Raw genomic sequence first — 12,388 nt, 5'->3', positions numbered from 1 at the left:
ACTAATATCTCTATAACCCTAGCTTCACCGAACCTTAAGTGTGTAGACCCTACGGGTTCGGGAGACATGCAGACATGACCGAGACGACTCTCCGGTCAATAACCAACAACGGGATCTGGATACCCATGTTGGCTCCCACATGCTCCTCGATGATCTCATCGGATGAACCACGATGTCGAGGATTCAATCAATCCCGTATACAATTCCCTTTGTCTATCGGTATGTTACTTGCCCGAGATTCGATCGTCGGTATCCCGATACCTTGTTCAATCTCGTTACCGGCAAGTCTCTTTACTCGTTCCGTAACACATCATCCCGTGATCAACTCCTTGGTCACATTGTGCACATTATGATGATGTCCTACCGAGTGGGCCCAGAGATACCTCTCCGTTTACACGGAGTGACAAATCCCAGTCTCGATTCGTGCCAACCCAACAGACACTTTCGGAGATACCTGTAGTGCACCTTTATAGCCACCCAGTTACGTTGTGACGTTTGGTACACCCAAAGCATTCCTACGGTATCCGGGAGTTGCACAATCTCATGGTCTAAGGAAATGATACTTGGCATTAGAAAAGCTCTTAGCAAACGAACTACACGATCTTGTGCTAGGCTTAGGATTGGGTCTTGTCCATCACATCATTCGCCTAATGAAGTGATCCCGTTATCAACGACATCCAATGTCCATGGTCAGGAAACCGTAACCATCCATTGATCAACGAGCTAGTCAACTAGAGGCTTACTAGGGACATGGTGTTGTCTATGTATCCACACATGTATCTGAGTTTCCTATCAATACAATTTTAGCATGGATAATAAACGATTATCATGAACAAGGAAATATAATAATAACCAATTTATTATTGCCTCTAGGGCATATTTCCAACACCTCCGCATGACGACACGCTCGCCCCCAAAGCTCCACCGCCTCCTTTTTCCAGGCGGCATTACGGGCTTCACAGGCTGCCTGGTACCTGGCTTCCTCCTCCGGTATCTCCTTCTTGAACGCCACTTTTCTGGCTTTCTCAGTTGGCGGCAGCGACTTCCATAGATAAAGATTGTACTGGCCCCAAAACCAATCCAAAGTTGGGGGGTCCAGCGCAACCTCGTCCGGCGGCGCGTAGGGGTCCTCGTCGCTGCTCTTAGAGTGAGCATCCTCGGGGGGCGGTGACTCCTCGTCGGCGCGTGGGCAGACCGGCGGCGCCATGGCAGAGATTTGAGAGAGAGAGAGAGAGAGGGAGAGGGTGAGCAAAGGGGAGGAAGTAGATGAGAATGTAGGCGGGATGACGTGAGCAAGGTAGTATTTATTGGCGGCCAGATCTAGATCGACGGGAATAGTACACATGCCGGTCGCCAGAATTTACGAGTACTGTAGTATGAATTATACATGATTCCTGTAGCAAAATCCGTGTCTGATTAATAAGCCCCGCCACTCACCTACCAAATCTCGAGGCACGAAATAGAGTGCCAATCGTGTGGGGGCCGGTTGTCTTGCCAGATCTTTACACTTTCTTTTTTGAACACCAGATATTTACATCGTCTGATGATTGTTTAACTCGCACACAAGTAAAAATATGATTTTTCAAACCGTTATGGTTAGCCGTTGCATGTAGATGTAGTTCAAATTTGAATTACGGTCATTAAATGGCTAGAAAATCACTTAAATGTCTTTAAAAGGTCAAATGACCACTACAATTTTCCAAATTTTCACACGACAGTTGTAGTAGTGCACGTTAAACATAGAAAAAATTTATAGGCCGTAAGAGGAAGTTATCTCCCGTTCATCATCAAACATGCATTGTTCCCTCTCAGAACCACGAGCCTTCTAGTGAGTTGCTCCGGTTTGTGAGGGGTGTGTGTCCAAATTTTCGTCAAACAGACCAATTTTTTTCCCACATCATCTTGGTGGCATGACATTACATCAAGCAAGGTTTCATGTTTTTCTGATCATTTTTTAATTTTTTGGAATTAAAATGCCATGGCACTCCATGCATGTGTCCATGTTGTGAGACCAATATGTTTGAAAATTCCTTCTAATTTACTGCACATGGACTTAAGTCGCACACAAGTACACAAATATGATTTTTCAAACCGTTATGGTTAGCCGTTGCACGTAGATGTAGTTCAAATTTGATTTACGGTCATTAAATGGCTAGAAAATCACTTAAATGTCTTTAAAAGGTCAAATGACCCCTGAAATTTTCCAAATTTTCACATGACAGTTGTATTAGTGCACGTTAAATATACAAAAAATTGAAGGCCGTAAGAGGAAGCTATCTCCCATTCATCATCAAACATGCATTGTTCCCTCTCGGAACCACGAGCCTTCTAAAGAGTTGCTCCAGTTTGTGAGGGGTGTGTGTCAAAACTTTCATCAAACAAGCCAATTTTTTTACCACATCATCTTGGTGGCATGACATTACATCAAGCAAGCTTCATGTTTTTCTGATCATTTTTTAATTTTTTGGAATTAAAATGCCATGGCACTCCATGCATGTGTCCATGCCATGAGACCAACATGTTTGAAAATTCCTTCTAATTTACTGCACATGGAATTAACTCGCACACAAGTATACAAATATGATTTTTCAAACCATTATGGTTAGCCGTTGCATGTAGATGTAGTTCAAATTTGAATTACGGTCATTAAATGGCTAGAAAATCACTTAAATGTCTTTAAAAGGTCAAATGACCCCTGAAATTTTCCAAATTTTCACATGATAGTTGTTATTAGTGCACGTTAAATGTAGAAAAAAAATTGAAGGCCGTAAGAGGAAGCTATCTCCCGTTCGTCATCAAACATGCATTGTTCCCTCTCGAAACCACGAGCCTTCTTGTGAGTTGCTCCGGTTTGTGAGGGGTGTGTGTCCAAACTTTCGTCAAACAGGCCAATTTTTTACCACATCATCTTGGTGGCATGATATTACATCAAGCAAGTTTTCATGTTTCTGTTCATTTTTTAATTTTTTTGGAATTAAAATGTCATGGCACTCCATGCATGTGTCCATGCCGTGAGACCAATATGTTTGAAAATTCCTTCTAATTTACTGCACATGGAATTAACTCGCACACAAGTACACAAATATGATTTTCAAACCGTTATGGTTAGCCGCTGCATGTACATGTAGTTCAAATTTGAATTATGGTCATTAAATGGCTAGAAAATCACTTAAATGTCTTTAAAAGGTCGAATGACCCCTGAAAGTTTCCAAATTTTCACATGACAGTTGTATTAGTGCATGTTAAACGTAGAAAAAAAATTCAAGGTCGTAAGAGGAAGCTATCTCCCGTTCGTCATCAAACATGCATTGTTCCCTCTCGGAACCGCGAGCCTTCTAGTGAGTTGCTTCGGTTTGTGAGGGGTGTGTGTCCAAACTTTCGTCAAACAGGCAATTTTTTTACCACATCATGTTGGTGGCATGACGTTACATCAAGCAAGGTTTCATGTTTTTCTGATTATTTTTTAATTTTTTGGAATTTAAATGCCATGGCACTCCGTGCATGTGTCCATGCCGTGAGACAAATATGTTTAAAAATTCCTTCTAATTTACTGCACATGGAATTAACTCGCACACAAGTACACAAATACGATTTTTCAAACCGTTATGGTTAGCCATTGCATGTACATGTAGTTCAAGTTTGAATTACGGTCATTAAATGGCTACAAAATCACTTAAATGTCTTTAAAAGGTCAAATGACCCCTCAAATTTTCCAAATTTTCACATGACAGTTGTATTAGTGCACGTTAAATGTAGAAAAAATTTGAAGGCCGTAAGGGGAAGCTATCTCCCGTTCGCCATCAAACATGCGTTGTTCCCTCTCGGAACCACGAGCCTTCTAGTGAGTTGATTCGGTTTGTGAGGGGTGTGTGTCCAAACTTTCGTCAAACATGCCAAATGTTTTACCACATCATCTTGGTGGCATGACATTACATCAAGCAAGGTTTCATGTGTTTCTGATCTTTTTTTATTTTTTGGAATTTAAATGCCATGGCACTCCATGCTTAATTATGTCATAGCCGTTAGACCAATATGTTTGAAAATTCCTTCCAATTTACTGCACATGGAATTAAATCGCACACAAGTACACAAAATATGACTTTTCAAACCATTATGGTTAGTTGTTGCATGTACATGTAGTTCAAATTTGAATTACGGTCATTAAATGGCTAGAAAATCACTTAAATTTCTTAAAACATCAAATGACCCCTGAAATTTTCCAAAATTTGACATGACAGTTGTATCAGTACTAGCAATTTTCTCGTACATTTAAAACAGCATCCATTGCCACTTTACTCCAAATTCGTCTTTCACAGCTAGTAAAAAATATCCACAACATCACACACAGTTTTTTTGTAGGAACCGTTTGCGATGAAAATTTCTGGGTCTATTTAAGTCTTCCTCATTAAGCTTCGCCGGCTCGTCTGCTCCAGTGCTGGCAACCCCCGAATCCATGAATCCCCATCCCCATTCCCGCACCCCCTTTTTGCAAAGATGACGCCGTGGAAACGCTTCATGAAGGCCCGTACGATGGCCGCGTCCTCCCCGAGTGCCGCCGCCTACGCCGAGAGTGCCACCGCATCCGCATTGAGCGCGACCTCATCTGTCGAGAGGGCGTCTGCAGCAGCCGACATGGCAGCTGCAGTAGCCGAGATGGCTGCAGCTGCTGCTGCGAGGGCGGCTGCAAACGCCAAGAGCGCTCGAGCTGGCATCCGTGCCGCCAATGTCGCCCTGGCCCGGGTCGAGGCCATCCACGCCAAGATCAAGGACGCGCATGCCAATATATTCCAGGCCACTTCGGATCCAGCATGCAACCCACGTCCAAAAAGGCGGCGGTGGCCATGGAGCACATGCTTCCTCATGAGATCGTCGAGTGGGAGCTAGAGATGCAGGGGGCGACGGAGATCGAGGAGCACCGGGAGGAGGAGTTGCGTGTGGCCGAGGTCGAGGTAGAGAAGAGTTTGTCCATTGAGGAATTGGCGATGGAGTACCAACGCGAGCTCTGGCGCAGCCACTACTACGAATACTACAACCTTGAGGGCGGCGCCGAGGACGAGGACGAGGATGCGGTCGACTTCAGCAGGGGACACAGAGTCCACCAACGGTGGCATGTCGCCAGACAAGTCATCGACGTCTTATCTCACACCGGCGATGCATAGGCCGGTGCGGCGGCGGATTTGTTAAAATTATGCATACTTAGGCTTTGTTTTTAATGCTGGTCTTTTGTTAGAGCAATGTTTAGGTCAATTGACTCTGTTTAATTACTAAAATTGCTCGATTCAGTAAGTGTGGCCTGTGTGGTGTACACTCTTTTGTGTGCCCAAATTAGCAAGCAATGTTAAATTATGCAATGACGTACCCGGGGAAATTTCCCAAAATTTGAATTATCAAACTCATCCCATGCGCGTAAAGCAGAAGAATCGTTTGCGATGTACACAATCGTTCAAAGTGAATGGTGTCCGGTGGCACCGCGCACAAAGTTTCCCTCCACATTTCGAAATTTTTGGCCTACCGCCGAAATATCTACCCCCACCCCCCTTCCCCACCCCCTTTTCTCCCCGACCACAAGTCACATTTCCCCTGTTTCCTCCTTCCTTCCTTCCTTCCTAAGCTATAGCTGCTTCCTCACTTGCTTCCTCGCTGTCGCCGTCTCGCATCCTACCGCCAGGGTCGCCATGGTCTTCTTCAGTGACCTCTCCAACGGTTCCTCCTCCGACGACGACTCCTTCACCACCTGGGTGTGCCTCTCTTCTCTATCTCGGGCTATGACTTGGAATGAAGGATTTTAACCCGACGGTCGATTTGAGTCATTTCTTCCTCTTGTAGATCCCTAGGACCATTAGTTGCAACGAATGGAGCGGGGTGGCTGAAGATCTGTCTGCTCGTTGTCACCATCAATCTCCATGCGTGAAGCTAGTTGCGTTTGAATCTATGGACAACGGGAGGAAGTTTCTCGCATGTGCAGAGAAGGTTAGACCCTCTTTCGTTGTTACAAATCATTTGTTAGATGTGATTCAGACACTGTCACGGTACCAACCCATTCATACCACACCTTCAACCAAACGCATCCTAATACAGTGTCACAGTTTGTACCTAGTATCTAAAAATGTTGCCATCTCATCAACGGTGCCATTAGAAAATTATTTGGCACCGCTTCAGCAGTTTGTGCAGCCAACTTTGGTCCACACATCCGAGCAGCCAAGCAGTAAAATACTAAATCTTTATGGCACGAAGGAACTGGGCATCGGAGCAACTAGGTGCTCTGGAGTCCGGGTCCCTGATTTTTTCCCACTGCATCGGCTAGGGCACCGGTGCGAGATGTAGCAACAGTTGTCTTTACATCGGTTTTGGCATACATAGTGGACGGCCTTAGTGCTATTAGTTCTATGTTACTAAATTTGTGCATGTACACACCTATTAGTACCAATTTGTTGTCATCCAAACACTCTCGCTATGCTGTTGCAGTTATATTTACCTTCCTCATAAAATGTTCAATTTGTTATTTATAGTACATGAGTAAGAACTTGTAGCGTTGTTGTAGTTAATTATAGCTTCTGATGTTTCAGAATTTGGTTGTTGTCTCAGTAGCAATTAATTCATTTGCACATTGATCTTTTTAAGAAGATATTTCATAATTAACCTGTTTCTTCAGTTTTTCAAAATAAGTATTGGTGATTTTCTATGTTTCTATAAATCCATTTCCCCTACAATTGTTACTGATCTAGTTTTAAATATTATAGGATGAACGGAAGTGTTCTTACTTGGAGTGGGTTGATCAAGAGTGGCCACAGTCTTTGAAGATGTGCCTAGCAAAGCTCTGGAGCATGTATGAGGAAGAGAACAGAGGTAGGCTTAGAGAAAGTGTTGTCAATGCTGAAGAATGTTTGAAGATGCGGGATAAAAAGAGGAAGGTGAAGAATGAGCTCAGATTTTTTAAATCAGACTTTGCTAAGATGGTGTTGGCAAAGGAGGAGGATAAGACGAGCATGGATGATCTCGATTAGGGAAATGAATATATTGTTCTAATATTGTTCTTATGAAGTTGAACTAGCTATATGTTGTATTGTGCTGTTTTCAGGTAGCTATCGTACTGTGATGTTAAAATATATTTATGTGCCTGATATGAAATTGGCAAACAACTATTCGATATGAAATGTGAATTTGCATAATACTGGAATTATTAATTGTAAACTAATAAACCTGCTAAATGTGTCATGGAACTTTGCAAACGGTTCTAGCAGTAAAAGCGCTTGTGATGGATAGCCCAATGCCACACAGTTTTCTTCATCATATCGTGTGTGATGTAGTTGATAAAAGCAAATGGTTAACCAAGGCAGAGCGTGTGCGATAGTTACACCTATCACACATGAGCCTATAGATAAACCTATGTGGGATGTACATACGAATGGAAACATTTTCCCTGGATTGACTGTGTGTGATGTACATACGAACGGAAACTTTTTTCCTGGATTGGTTGTGTGGGATGTACATACAAATGGGAACGTTTTCCCTGGATTGACTGTGTGGGCTGTACATAAGAACGGAAACGTATTCCTTGGATTGACTGTGTGTGATATACATACGAACGGAAATGTTTTTCTGGGATTCAGCGAGTGGGATGTACATACGAACGAAACGATTGGGTTTTGATGCCTCGCCCGATCGCACACGAGCTCATTTTGCCCCAGCCTGTGTGCCAGGAGGGCCTATCCCCGACGGTTTCTGGGTCGTGTGGGAAGGACCCTCCTGTCGCCCACACTCACTTGGCGACGGTTCCAAATGCCGTCGCGGAAAGGGGTTAAAATTGTGTATATAGCACCGACGCGTACTAGTGCATGACCGCAGAGCGAAGTTCTGACCACATAACATGAGAAACGTCCAACACCTCCTGAGTGCCCTGCTGCTTCTAGCAGAAGATAAGTAGGTCCACCAGAAAGGAGTGCACCATATCATGGTTGCCAAGGCGAGGAAACAGAGTGTTCCTGAAGATCCGATGCATGATATCAAGAAAGGGCCAGAGCTAATAGGAGACGTGCCCAGTTTCAGACACTTTCCTGGTAGAGAAAGGTCAAAGAGCCTCCTTGTGAGTAGTAGTAGCCTCCCGGTGAGGGCGAAACCCAATTGGGCTTTGGGCGCCCTTATCATCATAGGATAGACTTTCCATGAAGCTTTTCCAAGAAGCTAACAGACATCAACCATTGGTCATCCAAGTAAGAGTCCTGTCCCCATCATGTCCAAAGTGCACTATGGCATAGAACTGAGCCACAAGTTCCGCGTCAAAGTCCTTGTTGAATGATATGATCCTCTTGATATCTAGCTCCTCGCACCTCTACAAAGCGGCTCCAAAGTAAGTCAAGTCCTTCTCCATATGAGTGAGGTCAATGGACTTGACTTTCACATACAAATTCTTCTTTCCCTTCAGCACATCATGATAGATAGACTGCTGCATCTTGTTCCAAAACGGATGACTGGCAAGCGAAGGATCCTGAGGGACCCGGTACGGATTGCGCTTATGCGCCAAACAGAACTCCAGGGCAGGCATCTGATGAGCACCCTTGGTCCCCTTGCCCTTGGAAGCAATCACTTTGACTCTCTATCTTGGCTGATCACTGGAGCCACTCACTGGCATGAAGCCACTCTCTGGCACGGTGCCACTCTCTGGCACATCAGCAGAACGGTAACGCTTGGAGCCACCGGTACGTGCGGGATTCTTGCAACGAGCCTGATGCCCGGAGCTACTACCACCTGGAACACACACACAAAAGCACGAAGGAACACATGAGTAAACAAATTGCATAAGCCAAAGAAAAGGAGATACACAAGACTGAAGGGTGAATTGTAAAAACTGGAATTTGGCAGCTCGAGGCGGTAGTACCGTACCTCCAGAGGAGCGGTAGTACTGCTCGAGGCGGAAGTCAGCGGGGCTGATGACTGCCGCGGAGAGATTCGGTACTACCGGAGGTGCCAAATTCAAATTTTCGCGGTTAAACCTTCAATCTACCTACTCTAGCAGTCTCCCAAGTCCTACTCATCCTCGATTTTACCAAAAATTGATGAAATCAACTCATAGAGCCCAAGACCTAGATTCAAGAAATAGAGTCATAGGAGAGAGGAACGGGGGCAATACCGGCTTCCATGGCATGAGGAGAGGGTGGGGAATGATCCCAAAGGACGGAATCGAGGGAGACGGCCCAGAACCGGCAGCCCTCCGGTGCTTGCTCATTGCCTGACAGAGGAATGGAGAGGAGGCGGGAGGTGAATGGGTATGGGGGAGTGGAAACTCCCCCTGCCCGACTCATAACGCCCCACACCCACTCACTAAGCGGCAGTACCGCTCGGGGAGTGGTACTACCGCCCCGCTGGTACGAACCCATGGCAGGAGGCCTGGTAGTACTGCTCGGGCGGTAGTACAGGGGAGCAAGGCGGTAGTACCACCCGGACTCCATGGTAGTACCGCACAGACGACAGCAAGCAGGAATAAAAATGGAAAAGGAGGCTTATGCAAAATGAAGGAAAGAACAAGGAAAGGCTCGGGATGAGACAAGAAACAAGAAGCAAAAGGAAGAGACACTCCAAGTACTAAAGCAAGAGAAAAGAGAAGAAACCTTGAAGCAACTCAAAACACACACAAAGTCCTCAAGACTAGATACAACAAATAGCCAACTTGAGAAGTAACCTCTCAAAGAGAGGGCGGTGGCCGAAGCCACCTATGTTTGAGTCAATTGGTATGGCACCGTGATGATTTTAACCTTGGGCCCATGGCCAAAACTCATCTTTGAAGCACAAGTACCATCAAGAAATGGCTAATGTGAAAGACTTGATTGATTTATGCATAATGGGGGGAGGGAGAGTTCATTGAGAGAACAATACTCCCCTATGTCCATGCCTACATCTAGAACGAGATACAATGATGAATGCAGTGGGGTGTGCCTAGGTTCAAGCCACATTGCTCGAATCAATGATATTTAGCTCATGCCTTAACTCGCAAAATCTTGCTTCATCTAGAGGCTTGGTGAAAATATCCGCTAGTTGCTCTTGAGTGTTGATGTAGATGATCTCAATATCTCCATGCTTGATGTGGTCCCGAATGAAATGATGACGAATCTCAATGTGCTTCGTCTTTCTATGTTGCACCGGATTGTATGAAATCTTGACAGCACTTTCATTGTCACATAGAAGAGGCACTTTGTCACAAGTGACATTTTAATCCTTTAAAGTTTGCCTCATCCATAGCAATTGTGCACAACAACTTGCAACGGCTACATCTTCGGCCTCAGTGGAGGAGATAGACGCACAATTTTGTTTTTTCGAAGACCAACTCACCAAAGAGCGACCAAGGAATTGGCACCCTTCGGAAGTTGACTTCCTCTCCACATAGTCTCCCGCCCAATCCGAGTCCGAATAACCCATGAGATCAAAGCTTGCTCCTTTGGGTTACCATAAGCCAAAGTTTGGGGTATGAGCCAAATCTCGAAAGATTCGCCTGACCACCACAAAGTGGATTTCCTTAGGTGCGGCTTGAAACCATGCACAAATTCCCACACTCAACATGATATCCGGTCTAGATGCACAAAGGTAAAGCAAGGATCCAATCATGCAGCGATATACCTTTTGATACACCGCTTTACCATTGGGATCACTGTCAAGCTTGCATTTGGTGGGCATGGAAACTTGACCAGCTTGACATCATCTAGCTTGAATCCTTGAGCATGTCTTGGGTATACTTGGCTTGGTTGATGAACGTTCCTTCTCTCCTTTGCTTGACTTCGAACCCAAGAAAGAACTTCAACTCTCCCATCATAGGCATCTCAAACTTCTCGGTCATTAGTGCGGCAAACTCATCATTGAAATATTTGTTAGGAGAACAAATATAATATCATCAACATATAGTTGGCATATGAACAAATCCCCTTTGACCCTCTTAGTAAAAAGAGTGGGATCAATTTTCCCAATTTCAAACCCATGATCTTGCAACAACTCGGTAAGGTGCTCATACCACGCACGTGGGCTTGTTTAAGGCCATGGAGCACCTTGTTGAGCTTGTATACATGATTGGGGAGCTTGGGATCCTCGAATCCCGGAGGTTGTTTGACATATACCAACTCATTCAAAGGACCATTAAGAAATGCACTCTTCACATCCATTTGTTGCAACTTAAAATCATGATGAGATGCATATGCAAGCAACATGCGAATAGATTCAAGACAAGCAACGGGGCCAAAGGTTTCACCGTAGTCGATACCCTCAACTTGGGAGTAGCCTTGTGCCACCAATCTTGCCTTGTTTCGAACAACCACACCGTTCGCATCTTTCTTGTTCTTGAAGATCCATTTGGTCCCAATGACATTGTGTTCCCCCGTTGGCCTTGGCACTAATTCCCAAGCTTGGTTGTGCTTGAAGTTGTTGAGTTCATCATGCACGGCTTCGAGCCAATCCACATCATCACGTGCCTCATGTACCTTTTGGGGTTCAACACACGAAACAAACGCGTGATGCTCACAAAAATTTGACAATTGTCTACGAGTAGTTACCCCTTTTCTCAAGCTTCCAAGCACATTCTCCATGACATGTTGTTGATGCTTGAGCTTGGAATCCACCTTGGCGGCACGGCGCTCTAGAAGTTCCTCAATAGGGATTTGAGGTTCACCATCTTGATCATTTTGAGCACCGTCTTGAGCTTGCTCTTGATCTTGAGCTTGCTCGGTGTCATGAACTTGATCTTGGGCATCATTCGGTGAACCACCTTCATCACGAGGTTGACCTTGCCCTTGATCTTGTTCACTTGGTTGAGGGCCTTCACATTGTTCTTCGGAAGCGTGTGGGTCTAGCGTCGGTGATGGCTCCACTTGAGTAGAGCATTGTCCTTCTCCTTCGACCACAAGGGGTTCCTCAATGGGGAGTATTTGACCAATCCCCAGTCTTCTTATGGCTTGGGGAGAAATTTCATCACCTACATCACAAAGACCACTTTGCTCCACTTGGGAGCCATTATTTTCATCAAACTTCATGTTACACGTCTCCTCAATGAGTCTGGTGGACTTGTTGAGGACACGGTAAGCATGAGAGTTTGTAGTAGAACCAACAAATATGCCCTCTTGAGCTCTAGGTTCAAACTTAGACAAATGAACACCTTTCTTGAGAATGAAACACTTACAACCGAACACCCAGAAGTACTTGAGGTTGGGCTTGTTACCGGTAAGTATTTCATAGGGAGTCTTGTTTAGGCCTTTGCGGAGGTAGTGCCGATTGGATGCATGACATGCAGTGTTGATGGCTTCGGCCCAAAAGTTGTATGGAGATTTGAATTCTGCCAGCATGGTTCTTGTCGCGTCCATCAATGTCCGGTTCTTCCTCTCCGCAACACCATTTTGTTGAGGAGTATAGGGTG

Source organism: Triticum aestivum, chromosome 5D (genome assembly GCF_018294505.1).
Source record: "Triticum aestivum cultivar Chinese Spring chromosome 5D, IWGSC CS RefSeq v2.1, whole genome shotgun sequence".
NCBI lineage: Eukaryota > Viridiplantae > Streptophyta > Magnoliopsida > Poales > Poaceae > Triticum > Triticum aestivum.
The sequence above is the reverse complement of the archived record's forward strand: the minus strand, read 5'-3'. Positions refer to the sequence as shown.